The sequence below is a fragment of the Odocoileus virginianus genome, chromosome 12 (assembly GCF_023699985.2).
Source record: "Odocoileus virginianus isolate 20LAN1187 ecotype Illinois chromosome 12, Ovbor_1.2, whole genome shotgun sequence".
NCBI classification, from domain to species: Eukaryota; Metazoa; Chordata; class Mammalia; order Artiodactyla; family Cervidae; genus Odocoileus; species Odocoileus virginianus.
This window is the reverse complement of record NC_069685.1, coordinates 5972548-5988193: the sequence shown is the minus strand read 5'-3', so window position 1 is coordinate 5988193 and position 15646 is coordinate 5972548. Positions and strand designations below refer to the sequence as shown.

Genomic DNA, 15646 nt, shown 5'->3' with positions numbered 1-15646 from the left:
TTTAATATATTAATTATAATTATATTAATTCTTCTATATTAATTCTTCCAATCCAAGAACGCCTTTCTATCTATTAATGTTGTCTGTTTTTTTCATCAGTGTTTTATAGTTTCTTGAGTATTGGTCTTATACCTCCTTAGATAGATTTATTCTTAGATATTTTATTCTTTTTGATGCAGTGGTAAATGAGATTGTTCCCTTAATTTTTCTCTTTTTATATTTCATTGTTTTTGTGTGTAAATGCAACAGATATCTGTATATTAATTTTGTATTCTGCAGCTTTACCAGATGAGCACTAATGGTTTTCTGGTGGCATCTTTAGAATTTTCTGTGTGTAGTATTATGTCATATGAAAACAATGATACTTTTCCTTCTTCCTTTCCAATTTGAATTCCTTTTATTTCTTGTCTGATTGCTGTGGCTAATATTGCCAAAATTATGTTAAATAAAACTGGTAAGATGGGGCAATTTTGTCTTATTCCTGATTTAGAGAAAATACTGTCAGTTTTTCACCACTGAGTATGGTATTACCTGTGGGTTTGTCATATATGACCTTTCTTATGTTGAGGGATGTTCCCTCTATGCCCACTTTCTGGAGAGTTTTTTTTTTAAACATAAATGGATTTTAAATTTTGTTGAAGCTTTTTCTGCATCCATTGATGTGATCATATGGTTTTTATTCTTCATTAATATGATGTAGCCCATTGATTGACTTGCAGATACTGAAAAAATCATTGCCTCCCAGGGATGAATCCCACTTAATCATTGTTATGATCCTCTTAATGTATTGTTGAACTCAGTTTGCTAATATTTTGCTGAGGATTTTTGCACCTGTGTTCATCAGTGATATTAACCTATAATTTGTATGTGTGTGATAACTTTGTCTGTTTTTGGTATAATGGTGTTATATCATAGAACAAGTTTGAAAGTGTTCCTCTGCAATTTTTCGGAAGAGTTTGAAAAGAATATGTGTTATCTCTTCTCTGAATGTTTAGTACAATTCACCTGTGAAACCATCTGGTCCTGTATTTTTGTTGGTTGGGGGTTGTTACTTATTCAGTTTTATTACTGGAAATGAGTTTGTTCATATTTTTCTTTCTTCCTTGTTCAGTCTCAGGAGATGGTACCTTTCTAAGAATTTGTCCATGTCTTCTAGGTTATCCATTTCATTGGCTTACAGTTGTTTGTAGGTTTCTCTTATGATCCTTTATATTTCTGTGGTGTTGGCTGTAACTTCATATTTTTCAATTCTGATTTTATTCACTTGGGCCCGCCCCCTTTTTTTCTTCACGAGTCTGTCTAAAAGTTAATTAATTTTGCTTATCTTTTCAAAGAACCAGCATTTAGTTTCACTGATCTTTTATATTTTGGTCTTTATTTCACTTATTTCGACTCTGATCTTTATGCTTTCTTTCTCTTTACTAACTTTGGAATTAGTTTGTTCTTTTTTTATCAAGTCCTATTAAGTGTAAGGTTAGGTTGTTTATTTGAGATTTTCCTAGTTTCCTGCGGTAAAGTTGTATCACTGTAAACTTCCCTCTTAGAACTGCTTTTGCTGTATCCCAAAGGTTTTGGATTGTAATGTTTTCATTTTACATGGAAAAGAAACGAAAAAAGGCAGAATGTTTGTCTGAGGAGGCCTTACAAATAGCTGTGAAAAGAAGAGAAGCGAAAAGCAAAGGAGAAAAGGAAAGATATTCCCATTTGAATGCAGAGTTCCAAAGAATAGCAAAGAGAGATAAGAAAGCCTTCCTCAGTGATCAATGCAAAGAAATATAGGAAAACAACAGAATGGGAAACACTAGAGATCTCTTCAATAAAATTAGAGATACCAAGGGAACATTCCATGCAAAGATGGGTTCGATAAAGGACAGAAATGGTATGGATCTAACAGAAGCAGAAGATATTAAGAAGAGGTGGCAAGAATACACAGAAGAGCTGTACAAAAAGATCTTCACGACCCAGATAATCATGGTGTGATCACTCACCTAGACCCAGACATCCTGGAATGTGAAGTCAAATGGGCCTTAGGAGGCATCACTATGAACGAAGCTAGTGGAGGTGATGGAATTCCAGTTGAGCTATTTCAAATCCTGAAAGATGATGCTGTGAAAGTGCTTCAGTCAATATGCTAGCAAATCTGGAAAACTCAGCAGTGGCCACAGGACTGGAAAAGGTTAGTTTTCATTCCAGTCCCAAAGGATGCTCAAACTACCGCACAATTGCCCTCATCTCACAGAATAGTAAAGTAATGCTCAAAATTCTCCAAGCCAGGCATCAACAGTACATGAACCGTGAACTTCCAGATGTTCAAGCTGGTTTTAGAAAGGGCAGAGGAACCAGAGGTCAAATTGCCAACATCCGCTGGATCATCGAGAAAGCAAGAGAATTCCAGAAAAACATCTATTTCTGCTTTATTGACTATGCTGAAGTCCTTGACTGTGTGGATCACAATAAACTGTGGAAAATTCTGAAAGAGATTGGAATACCAGACCACCTGACCTGCCTCTTGAGAAACTTGTATGCAGGTCAGGAAGCAACAGTTAGAATTGGACATGGAACAACAGACTGGTTCCAAATAGGAAAAGGAGTATGTCAAGGCTGTATATTTTCACCCTGCTTGTTTAACTTATATGCAGAGTACATCATGAGAAACACTGGGCCGGAAGAAGCACAAACTGGAATCAAGATTGCTGGGAGAAATATCAATAACCTCAGATATGCAGATGACACCACCTTTATGGCAGAAAGTGAAGAGGAACTAAAAAGCCTCTTGATGAAAGTGAAAGAGGAGAGTGAAAAAGTTGGCTTAAAGCTCAACATTCAGAAAACTAAGATCATGGCATCTGGTCCCATCACTTCATGTGAAATAGATGGGGAAATAGTGGAAACAGTGGCTGACTTTATTTTTTTGGCTCCAAAATCACTGCAGATGGTGATTGCAGCCATGAAATTAAAAGACGCTTACTCCTTGGAAGGAAAGTTATGACCAACCTAGATAGCATATTAAAAAGCAGAGACCTTACTTTGCCAACAAAGGTCCATCTAGCCAAGGCTATGGTTTTTCCAGTGGTCATGTATGGATGTGAGAGTTGGACTGTGAGGAAAGCTGAGCACAGAAGAACTGATGCTTTTGAACTGTGGTGTTGAAGAAGACTCTTGAGAGTCCCTTGGACTGCAAGGAGATCCAACCAATCCATCCTAAAGGAGATCAGTTCTGGGTGTTCTTTGGAAGGACTGATGCTGAAGCTGAAACTCCAATACTTTGGCCACCTCATGGGAAGAGTTGACTCATTGGAAAAGACCTTGATGCTGGGAGGGATTGGGGGCAGGAGGAGAAGGGGACGACAGAGGATGAGATGGCTGGATGGCATCACCAACTCAATGGACATGAGTTTGAGTAAACTCCAGGACTTGGTGATTGACAGGGAGGCCTGGCGTGCTGCAATTCATGGGGTCACAAAGAGTTGCACATGACTGAATGACTGAACTGAACTGAACTGTTTTCATTTTATTGAAATGAAATGCCTCTAGATATATTTTTATTTCTTCTTTGATTTTTTCATTGATTTATTGGTTGTTTAGTAGCATATTTTTTAGCCATCACATGTTTGTGGTTTTTGCAGTATTTTTTTTTTTTTGTAGTTTATTTCTAGTCTCATAGCCTTGTGGTCAGAAGAGATGCTTAATATGGTTTCAGTTTTCTTAAATTTATTGAGACTGTTTTGTTCCTAATATGTGATGGATCCTGGAGAGTTTTTCATCTAGTTGAAAAGAATGCATATTTTGCTGCTTTTGGTTGAAATACCCTCTATTTATCAGTGAATGTGCCATTTAAGGTCAGAGTTTCCTTACTGATTTTCTGTCTGGATTATCTGTCCATTGATATAAGGGGGCTATTAAGTCTTCTACTATTATTGTGTTACTGTCAAGTTCTCCTTTTATGTCTATTATTTGCCTTATATTTTGAGGTTGGTTGTGTGTATATTTAGTTTTTATATCTTCCTCTTGGATTGATCCCTGATTATGTGATGTTTTTCTTTGTCTCTTATTACAGTCTTTATTTTAAAGTCTACTTTGTCTAAATATTGCTACTCTGGCTTTCTTTTGAGTTCCATTTGTATGGAATATTTTTTTCTATCCTCTCACTTTGTCTGTGTTTTTAGATCTAGTGGGTCTGTTGTAGGCAGCATAGATATGGATCTTGTTTTATTTTATCCATTCAGCCACTCTCTCTCTTTTGATTGGAGCATGTAGTTCATTTATATTTATGGTAGTTATTGATAATGTGTCTTCTTTTTTTGTTGTTAATTGTTTCTGTGTTGTTTTGTATATCTCCCCCCCACTTCATTTTTTGTTCTCTTACGATTTGATGGCTCTCATTAGTGTTATGTTGGATTCCTTTTTCTTTTTTGAGTGTATATCTATTACAGGTTTTTGGTTTGTTGTTGCCATATGTTTTTTATATAGAAATCTCTCTATATACATGATAGCTTTAAATTTCAATTAAATTAAAATCACAATTTCAATTGCATTTAAAAAGCCTGCATTTGTATTCCCTTCCCCTTGTGATTACTGTTTTTGATACCATGTTTTACATCTAATTGTTTCGAGTATCTCTTAACTGCTTATTGTGGTTATAGATTATTTTAATATTTTTGTCCCTTCACCTTTCTACTAGCTTTGTATGTGGATGATTACTTACCTTTACTGTATGTTTGCCTTTACTGATGAGCTTTCTCATTTGATGATTTTACTGTTTCTAGTTGTAGCCTTCTTCTTTTTCTTTTTCTTTTTTTTTGCCTAGAGAAGTTTCTTTAGCATTTGTTGTAAAGCTGTTTTGGTGGTGCTGAACTGTTAGCTTTTGCTTGTCTGTAAAGCTTGATTTTGTCCATCATATCTGAATGAGAGCCTTGCTGGGTAGACTATTCTTGGTTGTGGGTAAATGTTTCCTTTAAATGTATCATGCCATACCTTCTGGTCTGCAGAGTTTCTACTGAAAAATCAACTAATACAAGAGTTCCCTTATATGTTCCTTTTTGCTTTTTACTTTGATGCTTTTACTGTTCTCTCTTTATCTTTTTCTCATTTTAATTACTGTGTGTCTTGGTGTGTTCGTCTTTGGGTAATCCTGTGTGTGACTCTGTGCTTCTTAGATTTAGGTGACTACTTCCTTTCCAGTGTTATGGGAATTTTAAGTTGTTATGTCTTCACATACGTTCTCAACCCTTTTCTCTCTCTCTTCTCCTTCTGGAACCCCTGAATGTGAATATGATTGCACTTGACCTTACCCCAGAGATCTTTTATACTGTGCTCATTTCTTTTAATTCTTTTCTCTTTTTTTTCTGTTCAGCAGCAGTGATTTTCAGTACTCTGTCTTCCAACTCACTGATCCATTCCTTAGTATCATTTATTCTGCTGTTGAATCCTTCTAGTATATTTTTTCATTTCAGTTATTTTATTTTTCACCTCTGTTTGGTTTTTCTTTATATTTTCTAACTCTGTTAAAAACTTCTGGTTTCTCATTCTGTGCATCCATTCTTCTCCTGAGTTGTTTGACCATCTTTACGACCATTTCCCTGAACTATTTCTAGGGCAGATTGCCTGTTTCAGTTCTTCTTCTGGGGTTTTATTTAGCTTCTTCATTTGGAATGTATTTCTCTGCCACCTTATTTTGCCTGAGTTACTGTTTGTATTTTTATGCATGTGGTAGGTTAGTTACATTTTTCAGCCTTGGAGAAGTGGCCCCCTATAGGAGACATTGTGTGTGTCCCAGCAGTGCATGCCCCAAGCTCTATGCTCTAGAGGTTCCCTTCACGAGGGCTGCATGGGATCTTTCTCTTGGGGCAAGTTGATTATGTGGGCAGTCTGCTAGGCTTGCTTGACTCGTGGCCCAGTTGGTTGCCAAGCCCTGCATTTTGTGGAGGCTGTTGACTGTAGTTGGTAGGACCCGGTTATGATGCAACTTTCTGCAGAATCCCAGTGTGCCCCAGGGCTCATGCTGGCTCCATGGGGGGTGGACTCAGGGCTCGGAAGACTTCGGGTTTGTCTCCTCCCCACTGTTGGGTGAAGCCAGGTCCTGGGGTTAGTGACGGATTTCTGGCAGGCAGAGCCGGGTCCTAGGGTCTGGCAGCAATGCTGGGAATCCCAGAGCTGGTGTCAGGTTGCTGGTGCTGAGGGAATGGTTCCTGACACCATTGGTGTAGGGCCCGGGGTGTCTCAAAGCTTTTGTTGGCCTGCTGGTGGGCAGAAGCAGGACTCAGATGGTCCCAGAGTGCATGGCCTGCAGTGGGCTGTCGGGGTCTGCAGGCCTGTGGTTTCCGAACGTCTGCTGTCTGCCCCCTGGTATGTGGCGTTGAGACTTCACCCTTTAGCGGACAGGGCTGTTTCTAGCGGCGTGTCTCGAGGGGGCTGTGGGCGCAGGAAGTCGTTAGGCAGTCTGTCTGCTGACGGCTGGGGCTGCGTCCGCTCAGTCAGTCACTTGGCCTGAGGCCTCTCTCCCAGCGCTCGTCCCTGCAGGCTGTTGAGCGGTGCCAGGCCTCGGCACTGATGCGCTAGAGGAAGGACAGCACACTGGTGCCGTCCGTGTGGAAGGGGCTCCCGAGAGTGACTGTCAGCAGGACCAGTGCCCCTGGGTGAGCCGCCGCCCCTCGGCACTCTTGGGAGACCTTTCAACACTAGCGCGTAGGTCTGGCTCTGCCTCCTGCCAAATTACTGCTTTTACTCTGGGTCCCAGTGCCTGTGAGAGTGTCCGTCCTCCCGTTCCAGGTGAAACGTGTCTCCACCCGTCCTTTGGGACTCCTGAAGTGAGGTCCTGCTGGCCTTCAAAGCTGAGCTGCGCTCAACTCTCTCCAGAGCTCTGGGGCAGGCAGAGCTGAGGGCTCAAGCTCAGGGCTCCTGGAAGCCGGTCTTCCTGCTGCATTGTTTGAAAGACCCTCAGAGGCTGTCAGCTGTTGAAGGTGAAAGAGCTGTGTGGATGCCTTTAAAGACATTTTCTCAGCCTGTTTGCGGGTTTGGGACCTAGTATCCCAAAAGAAGACACACAGCAGGAGCCACAAGAGGAGGAAATGGCAGCTTCTCAGGGACGGCTGACATTCCGGGATGTGGCCATAGACTTCACTCAAGAGGAGTGGGAATGCCTGGACCTCAGTCAGCGGGACTTGTCCAGGGACGTGATGTTAGAGAACTACAGGAACCTGGCCTCTTTGGGTCTTGTAGCCTCTAAGCCGGACCTGGTCACCTTTCTGGAGGAATTGAACGACCCCAGGAGTATAAGGAGAATGGAGACAAGAGACATACACCCAGCAAGGTCTCCACAATACACCTGGGATTTGATGCCACAGAAACCAAGGATAGAAGATTTGTTTCCAAAAGCAAACCTCGGAATATATGAAATATTCCACCTCAGAAACTTCAGTTTAAGAAAACACTGGGAATATAGGAGGGCATATGAAAGAAAGAGAAGATGTTTATATGGACATAAAGAAATTGAGACAGTTACACATAAGGCAAACATTACTGCAAAAAAATAACATAAAATGAGCAACATGATTCAAACTGGGAGAAACACCAATTTCAGTCTTAAACATCTGCTGAGAAGTGTAAGTTTTTAAAAAAGGTTTTACATCACCTTTTGAAACATACATGTCCTCTGGAAGGAAACATGATACATTTGGAACATGATTTAGTCTCCACTGCAAATACTCATTCAAACAATTCTGAATGTAGACTTCATTTATTGCATACATTCACGCATGTCTGAACACTGAAATTTAAAAATGAGGGGCAAAGCTCACAATATACTCAATTTGAGGGATCTGTGAGCAGGACGTCATTATTCTTCTAGCAAAAGATATTTCCTCTCCATTCCACGATGTATAATGTTGATGATAATGGAAGAGATGTAGTCCAACCGTCATTATTCAATATACATCATGATATTGATAATACAGAACAGCTTTCCATGTGTAATAAAATTAGTCAGGTCTTAAGTAAGAGTTCCAGGCCCAGTAATTATGAGGGTTTTTATGGTGGAGTGAGAAGGTATTCAAGCAATGAAACTGGGTGTAAGGTTGAAGGAGACTCAAACTTTATGAAACATCAGGGACCTGAATCTTCACACAGGGATTCTAAAAGTAATAAATGTAGAAATATCTTTTATCAGATGTCAGTTCGTTCTGTGCAGAGTATTCATACCGGAGAGAAGACTTATAATTGTAGTGAATATGGTAAAGCTTCTAATCAGTCTTCAGAACTTGTACAACAGCAAACTATTCAAAATCCACAGAAAGGACACCAATGTAAGATACATGGGAAATGTCTTTAGTACCTCATCCAATCTAAGTAAGCATAGGAAAATTCATACAGGAAGGAAATCTTTCAAATGTACAGAATGTGGCAAAAGATTTGTCCGTCGCTCACTTCTTACTCAACATCAGCTTACTCACACTGGAGAGAAATGTTATAAATGTTCAGAATGTGGCAAAGCCTTTATTACGAGTTCAAATCTTAGTAAGCATCACCGAATTCATATGGGGGAGAAGCGTTATAAGTGTACAGAATGTGGGAAGACCTTCATGAACAGTTCTGCTCTTACTAGACATCAGCGAATTCATACTGGGGAGAGACCATATAAATGTACAGAATGTGGCAAAGGCTTTAAATATAACTTCATTCTTACAAGACATCTGCTATTTCATACAGGAGAGAGAATCCTTATAAATGTACAGAATGTGGAAAAGCCTTCAGTGACAAATCAAAACTCACTAATCATCTGCGAGTTCATACTGGAGAGAAACCTTATAAATGTACAGAATGTGGCAAAGCCTTTAATCAGAACTTCAATCTTACTACACATTTGCGAGTGCATACTGGAGAGAAAATTAATAAATGTACAGAATGTGGCAATGCCTTTAATCAGAAATCAATCTTACTACACATCTGCGAGTTCATTCTGGAGAGAAACCTTATAAATGTACAGAATGTGGCAAAGCCTTTAAGTACAAATTAATACTTACTAAACATCTGCGAGTGCATACTGGAGAGAAACCGTATAAAGGCACAGAATGTGGCAACGCCTTTAGTCAGAACTCAACTCTTACCCATCATCAACGAATTCATACTGGGGAGAAAGCTTAAAATGTAAGGAATGTGAAAAAGCCTTTATCAGTTGTTCAGAGCTTACTTGACATCAGCGAATTCATAGTGGAGAGCGACCTTATCATTGTACAGAGTGTGGCTGAGCCTTTAACTGTTCAAATTTAACTGCACATCATCAAATCCACACTGGGGAGAAACCATACCAATGTACAGAATGTGGCAAAGCCTTTAATCAGAAATCAATTCTCACTACATGTCTACAAGTTCATACCGGAGTGAAACCTTATAAACATGAAGATGGTGGCAAAGGCTTTAGTCATAGTGGTGAGCTCCCTAAACAGCTGAGAGCACATAATGGATAAAAACTCTAGTAATGGAACAAGTGATGAAAGGTTTGTCATAAACATGCATCAGAAAACATGAGAGTTTATACAAGAAACCTATGGAAATGATGTAACAAATATGTAGAAAAATATTTAATCAAAAATCAAATGTAAAGAAACATAAGAGACTACATATTAGAAAGTATTTCATCAATCCTCTTTTCCGAAGTTTCTCTGAAGGAGAATTACTGTAGGGAGTACTCCATAGTTAAAACACATAGAAAATGGATATATTAGCATGAATCGTGAGATGAAGATTGATGGTTAGAAAGTTAGAATTATTAGCAATGTATGCTTGTTTATAATGACGTGATTTGAGATTATTAGAAGTGAATGTAACTCAATGCTCAAATAATCCATACTATGCTTGGCTTCTATAGCGTGCATGCAAACATAAGTTTTGGATGGTTTATGCTTGGAAGATTAGCCTTTTCATATTGTGTTGCAACCATTTCTATCTATTCTCCATTAGAAGATGAAGGATATCATAATGTAAAATGGACAATGAACATCTTTTTTTTTTTTTCTTCCATTTATTTTTATTTGTTGGAGGCTAATTACTTTACAACATTGCAGTGGTTTTTGTCACACATTGAAATGAATTAGCCATGGATTTACATGTATTCCCCATCCCGGTCCCCCCTCCCACCTCCCTCTCCACCCCATCCCTCTGGGTCTTCCCAGTGCACCAGGCCTGAGCACTTGTCTCATGCATCCAACCTGGGCTGGTGATCTGTTTCACCCTAGATATACATGTTTTGATGCTGTTCTCTTGAAACATCCCGCCCTCGCCTTCTCCCACAGAGTCCACAAGTCTGTTCTATACATCTGAGTCTCTTTTTCTTTTTTTGCATATAAGGTTATCGTTACCATCTTTCTAAATTCCATATATATGTGTTAGTATACTGTAATGTTCTTTATCTTTCTGGCTTACTTCGCTCTGTATAATGGGTTCCAGTTTCACCCATCTCATTAGAACTGATTCAAATGAATTCTTTTTGATGGCTGAGTAATATTCCATGGTGTATATGTACCACAGCTTCCTCATCCATTCGTCTGCTGATGGGCATCTAGGTTGCTTCCATGACCTGGCTGTTATAAACAGGGCTGCGATGAACATTGGGGTGCACGTGTCTCTTTTGGATCTGGTTTCCTCAGTGTGTATGCCTAGAAGTGGTATTGCTGGGTCATATGGCAGATCTATTTCCAGCTTTTTAAGGAATTTCCACACTGTTTTCCATAGTGGCTGTACTAATTTGCATTCCCACCAACAGTGTAAGAGGGTTCCCTTTTCTCCACACCCTCTCCAGCAGACAATGAACATCTAAATGGATGTGTTGGTCATTGATGTGAAATATCAGGAGGTTGCCATGATGTAAGTGATCATGGAATGTCTTCAAGTATTAAAGGAAGACAGAGGTTGGTTATAAATTTTCAATAGGTCTATCAATTGATTTGAAAGAGGAACACTATCACAGTCACTAAAATAGTGATGTACCTTTATAATTTCAGCACAAGTCATGAATATTACTTGACAGTGTTGCAATAAAGACAGCGTCTGTGATAACCTAGAAATGTATTGGAAACCCTTCCTGGAAAAGGCAGACAATTAGTGTGTATCATGTTTACTAATTGTTTCCTAGGCTTTGTTTGTACACCATAAAAATCAGAAAAATGAATATCTTTCTCTGTACTTTTGAAATGTGTTTAATCATGGATCATATCGTGGATTATTAAAGGTTTTATGTAAAAAAAAAAAAAAGCCGAATGCTCGGGGGGCCGTGTTCCTGGTACCGGACTCCTGGGCGGGGGGCCCGGCGCGTGGGCCTGTGACTCTCACTCACGTGGTGGAGCTTCTGTAATACACTTATTCTCCCGTTTGTGTGTGGCCCACCCCGACTGATTCCATCGTGAGTTTGCCTCTTCTGCCAGTCTGGCTGCGGTTCCCTCTTTATGTCTTTAATGGTAAAAGATCTTTTCTGCCTGATTTTGGTCTTTTTCTTCGATGATGGTTCTGCAAATAGTTGTGATTTTGGTGTGCTGGGAGAGCAGGTGGTCTGAGTCTTTCAATTCCACCATCTTGGTCGATCTGCAACCTTTTTAAAATTGTGATGTGCTATTTCAATATAGAAGTGCCCTATTTATATAACCTGACTGCTGCTGATGGGTATTTGGGGTCTTTCCAGCTGTTTACTATCTAAGCAGTGCCTCAAAGCATATCTCTGTAGTTTGGGAGATACTAATGGTTAGACCCCAGGATATCTGTGTGACCTTGATTAGATCAGCACCTTTACTTCTCCATGCCTGTTTCTGAATCTTGTAGAAGAGAGAAGTGTAGTTCACAGGATTGCTGAGAAGATTTAATGAGTTAATGGTATAATGTCTTCAGAATAGTGCCTGGGACAGTAAGTGTCAGCTCTTTGCTGTTATTCAATATGTCATTTTGTAATGTGAAAGTATATTTATAGGATGTAAATGTACTTCAAAAAAATATTTTTAAGCTACTTTAAAGATGCATTCATGGTGAAACTATGAAGAGTCCCCAAACAGAGACTAATAGCCAACAGAGATTCTAAAGTTATTACTGAAGAGACAGGCATGGGACTTTTGTGACTTCAGTGATATAAAAAGTTCCATTTCAGCAGCTTAGCGGTTGTTCTAGCCTGTGAGTAACCGGAATCTTGTGTAATAATCAGGGCAAGACTCTGTGTGTTACAAATTTCATGGCTTGTTAGATACTTACACTCTGACTCAAAAACACTGCAAGGTGTGGTGTCTGAGGTACAAAGTGATTAGCAGTTATTATAATGTTAGAATAGAATAGAAGTGATTTTGCTGTTCAAATTCAGTTTTAAAGGCTGTTGCCAAATTGCTCTTTGCAGGTAGAACAGCAGTATAATTTCTCACTTGAGGTGTATGAGATGGACCCATTTTTACTTTTCCTAAGTCCCCTCTTGAAATATGTAAATCTGGACATTGATAATATATGACTGAGGCCCATGTAGTTGTTACTGAGCAAGGAGAACTTTCAAGTTAAATTTTTTTGCCTCTGAAATTTTTCAGTGATCCTAAATCTTGCTTATTTTTTATTAGTATGAAATCTTGATGATAAACTGATCATAGCAATAATATATATTGAGTGGTTAACTACTTTAAACCATAGGTTTTTATTATGAACTTCTAGAATCTTTTGCCTACTCCTGGATGAAAAAATAGTCTTTTAAATTTTGGTTCAGCAGTGATACCATTTGTTAGTTTATTATATTTGCATGTAAGAAAGTCTTTCATTAATTTTATGATCATAAAAAGTTAAGAAATGGGAAATTATTAGGTGACCATATAAGTGCTATGCACAGACGCTCAGTCATGTCTGACTGTTTGCGACCCCATAGACTGTAGCCCACCAGCCTCCTTTGTCCATGGGATTTTTCGGGCAAAAATACTGGAGCGGGTTGCCATTTCCTCCTCCAGGGTATAAGTGCTCTAAGTGCTAGTATTATGCTGCCTATGTGAAGTCAGGATAGCTGTGTCAGATATTTCAAGTGCTGCTGACTTACTCCACTTCTATCCTGTTTACGTGCACAGAAGGCAGCCAGACTCTTCATGGCCCATTTCGCAGACTGGTGGAGAGAGGTACTTTGTCCTAATTGGCATAGGATCGTGTTCTTTGAGCCCGTTGCTAATATTAGAATAATGCTAATCACTTTGTACCTCTGACGCCACACCTTGCAGTGCTTTGGAGTTGGAGTGTAAGTATCTAACCAGCCATGAAATTTGTAAGGCACTGAGGCTTGCCCTGATTGTTACTCAAGATCGTAGTTACTCACAGGCTGGAACAACCCCTAAGCTGCTTAAATGGAACTTTTTGTATTTCCAAAGTCACAAAAGTTCCATGACTGTCTCTTCAGTAACACTTTTAGAATTTGAACTGGCTGTTAGCCTCTGTTTTGGGACTCTTTATGAATGCAATTTAAAGTGACTTATAAACGTTTTCATGGCAAATAGATGGGGAAACCGTGGAAACAGTCTCAGACTTTATTTTTCTGGGCTCCAAAATCACTGCAGATGGTGATTGCAGCCATGAAATTAAAAGACGCTTACTCTGTGGAAGGAAAGTTATGACCAACCTACATAGCATATTAAAAAGCAGAGACATTACTTTGCCAACAAGGTCTGTCTAGTCAAGGCTATGGTTTTTCCAGTGGTCATGTATGAATGTGAGAGTTGGACTGTGAAGAAAGCTGTGTGCCAAAGAATTGATGCTTTTGAACTGTGGTGTTGGAGAAGACTCTTGAGGGTCCCTTGGACTGCAAGATCCAACCAGTCCATCCTAGAGGAGATCAGTCCTGGGTCTTCATTGGAAAGACTGATGCTGAGGCTGAAACTCCAATACTTTGGCCACCTCATGAGAAGAGTTGACTCATTGGAAAAGACCTTGATGCTGGGAGGGATTGGGGGCAGGAGGAGAAGGGGACGACAGAGGATGAGATGGCTGGATGGCATCACCGACTTGATGGACATGGGCTTGAGTAAACTCCAGGAGTTGGTGATGGACAGGGAGGCCTGGCTTGCTGCAGTTCATGGAGTCGCAAAGAGTCGGACACAACTGAGCGACTGAACTGAACTGATAAATGTTTTAGAAGGCGGGCGATTCATGGACCCTTTTTATTTTATTTTATTTATTTTTTTTCCATTTATTTTTATTAGTTGGAGGCTAATTACTTCACAACATTGCAGTGGGTTTTGTCATACAGTGACATGAATCAGCCATGGAGTTGCATGTATTCCCCATCCCGATCCCCCCTCCTACCTCCCTCTCCACCCGATTCCTTTTTAGAACTGGCTGAAAACTGTAGCCACCTCTCTCCAGGAAAATGTGCCCACAATTTGTGATATTTGTGAATATATATGGAATTTTATTGTTAGTACACTCATTGCACTTAGTACATCTTAAACCACGCATGGATGAAGGACATTTTTGAAAAGGAGATTTTTTTTTTTCCCCTGTTGCTGTTCCAAAAGGTAATCAGCACATCGGCTTAATTATGTTGCAGGTTGCATATTTGAAATTTTTCACATAAAGGCATTTGAACGACTGCTGGTAGGGAACTAATTCTGATTGATAGAGCTGCAAAGACAGGTATTAAACTAAGCAGCATAACTTCCCAAAGGTACCTCCTTTTCCAGGTAAATGACCAAGACATGTCGGTCAAAAACTTAAGGTTTTTTTTTTTTTTTCCAGGAGAATTTCTTGAGAAGAACTTCATTAGTATGAGAGAGTTCTTAGAAATTCAGAGCATCTACCTCAAATCCCTGCTTTAAAATGCTTCCCCATGGAATTTGTCAGATAAATTTATCTCTGAATTTACCTTAGCTAAATTTTAGAGTTTTACAGCAGATATTGTAACTGAGTTACCCCTTAATAGCTTTCAACAAAACAGTTATGTGACTGGATGGTGCACACTACCAAGATTATAGTGATTGATTGGGTTGTTGGGGAGACTTTGCCCAAGAATGGTCTGGTTTTCACTTTCTAACAAATCACTCCATGTGTGGAAGAGACTTTTCCTGTTCAGTCACCAATAAGCTGATGCCTCAACTTTTCCTATAATTTTCAAAAGCTATGATTTTTACTGTCCAAATCTTTGCCACTAGGGGTTTAATTTCTTAAGCAGCCTTAAAAGTTAAGTCCCATAACAAATTTTTGGTATGTTTTAGATAATAACTTTCATTTTTCTTCTTCATTCATTCTGCTTATCAGTCACTTGCATGGCGCTTGGGTTTGACCTAGTTGGCTGGCAACTTGTTCTGGTGAAATTAAGATGTAAAACATGGTGGAATTATTTCCTGGCATTATTAGCAGTTTTCTGAAATCTGGTTACTATTTTGAGGCATGCATTTATCAAAGCCTGAAACCACTTGGAATCATGCATTGCAAGCATTTTCTGTTTTCACTCTGTGTGTTAACAGGTTACCTACAACTTAGGGGAACAAAACAATGTGTGCTTTGCTGAAATGATGGATAGTGAACTGAATGAATCAACAAGTTGAGGGAGTCTTAGGACAAGGTCCAGGAGTCAGGGGCTCTTCGATGCTGGCTTTATTTTCCACAGCCCAGCATTCCCATGTGATACAACAGCAAGAGAGAAAAGGAAACGGGGCCA

General features: G+C 39.5%; 1 protein-coding gene and 1 pseudogene across 8 annotated transcripts in view; both read left to right on the top strand.

Annotated features, from left to right (window-relative positions):
* FHIP1A (FHF complex subunit HOOK interacting protein 1A) overlaps positions 1 to 15646 on the top strand; it is a 399036-nt gene that overhangs the window by 252240 nt on the left and 131150 nt on the right. The window lies entirely within an intron of this gene.
* Positions 8076 to 9880, top strand: LOC110143675 (zinc finger protein 724-like; annotated as a pseudogene).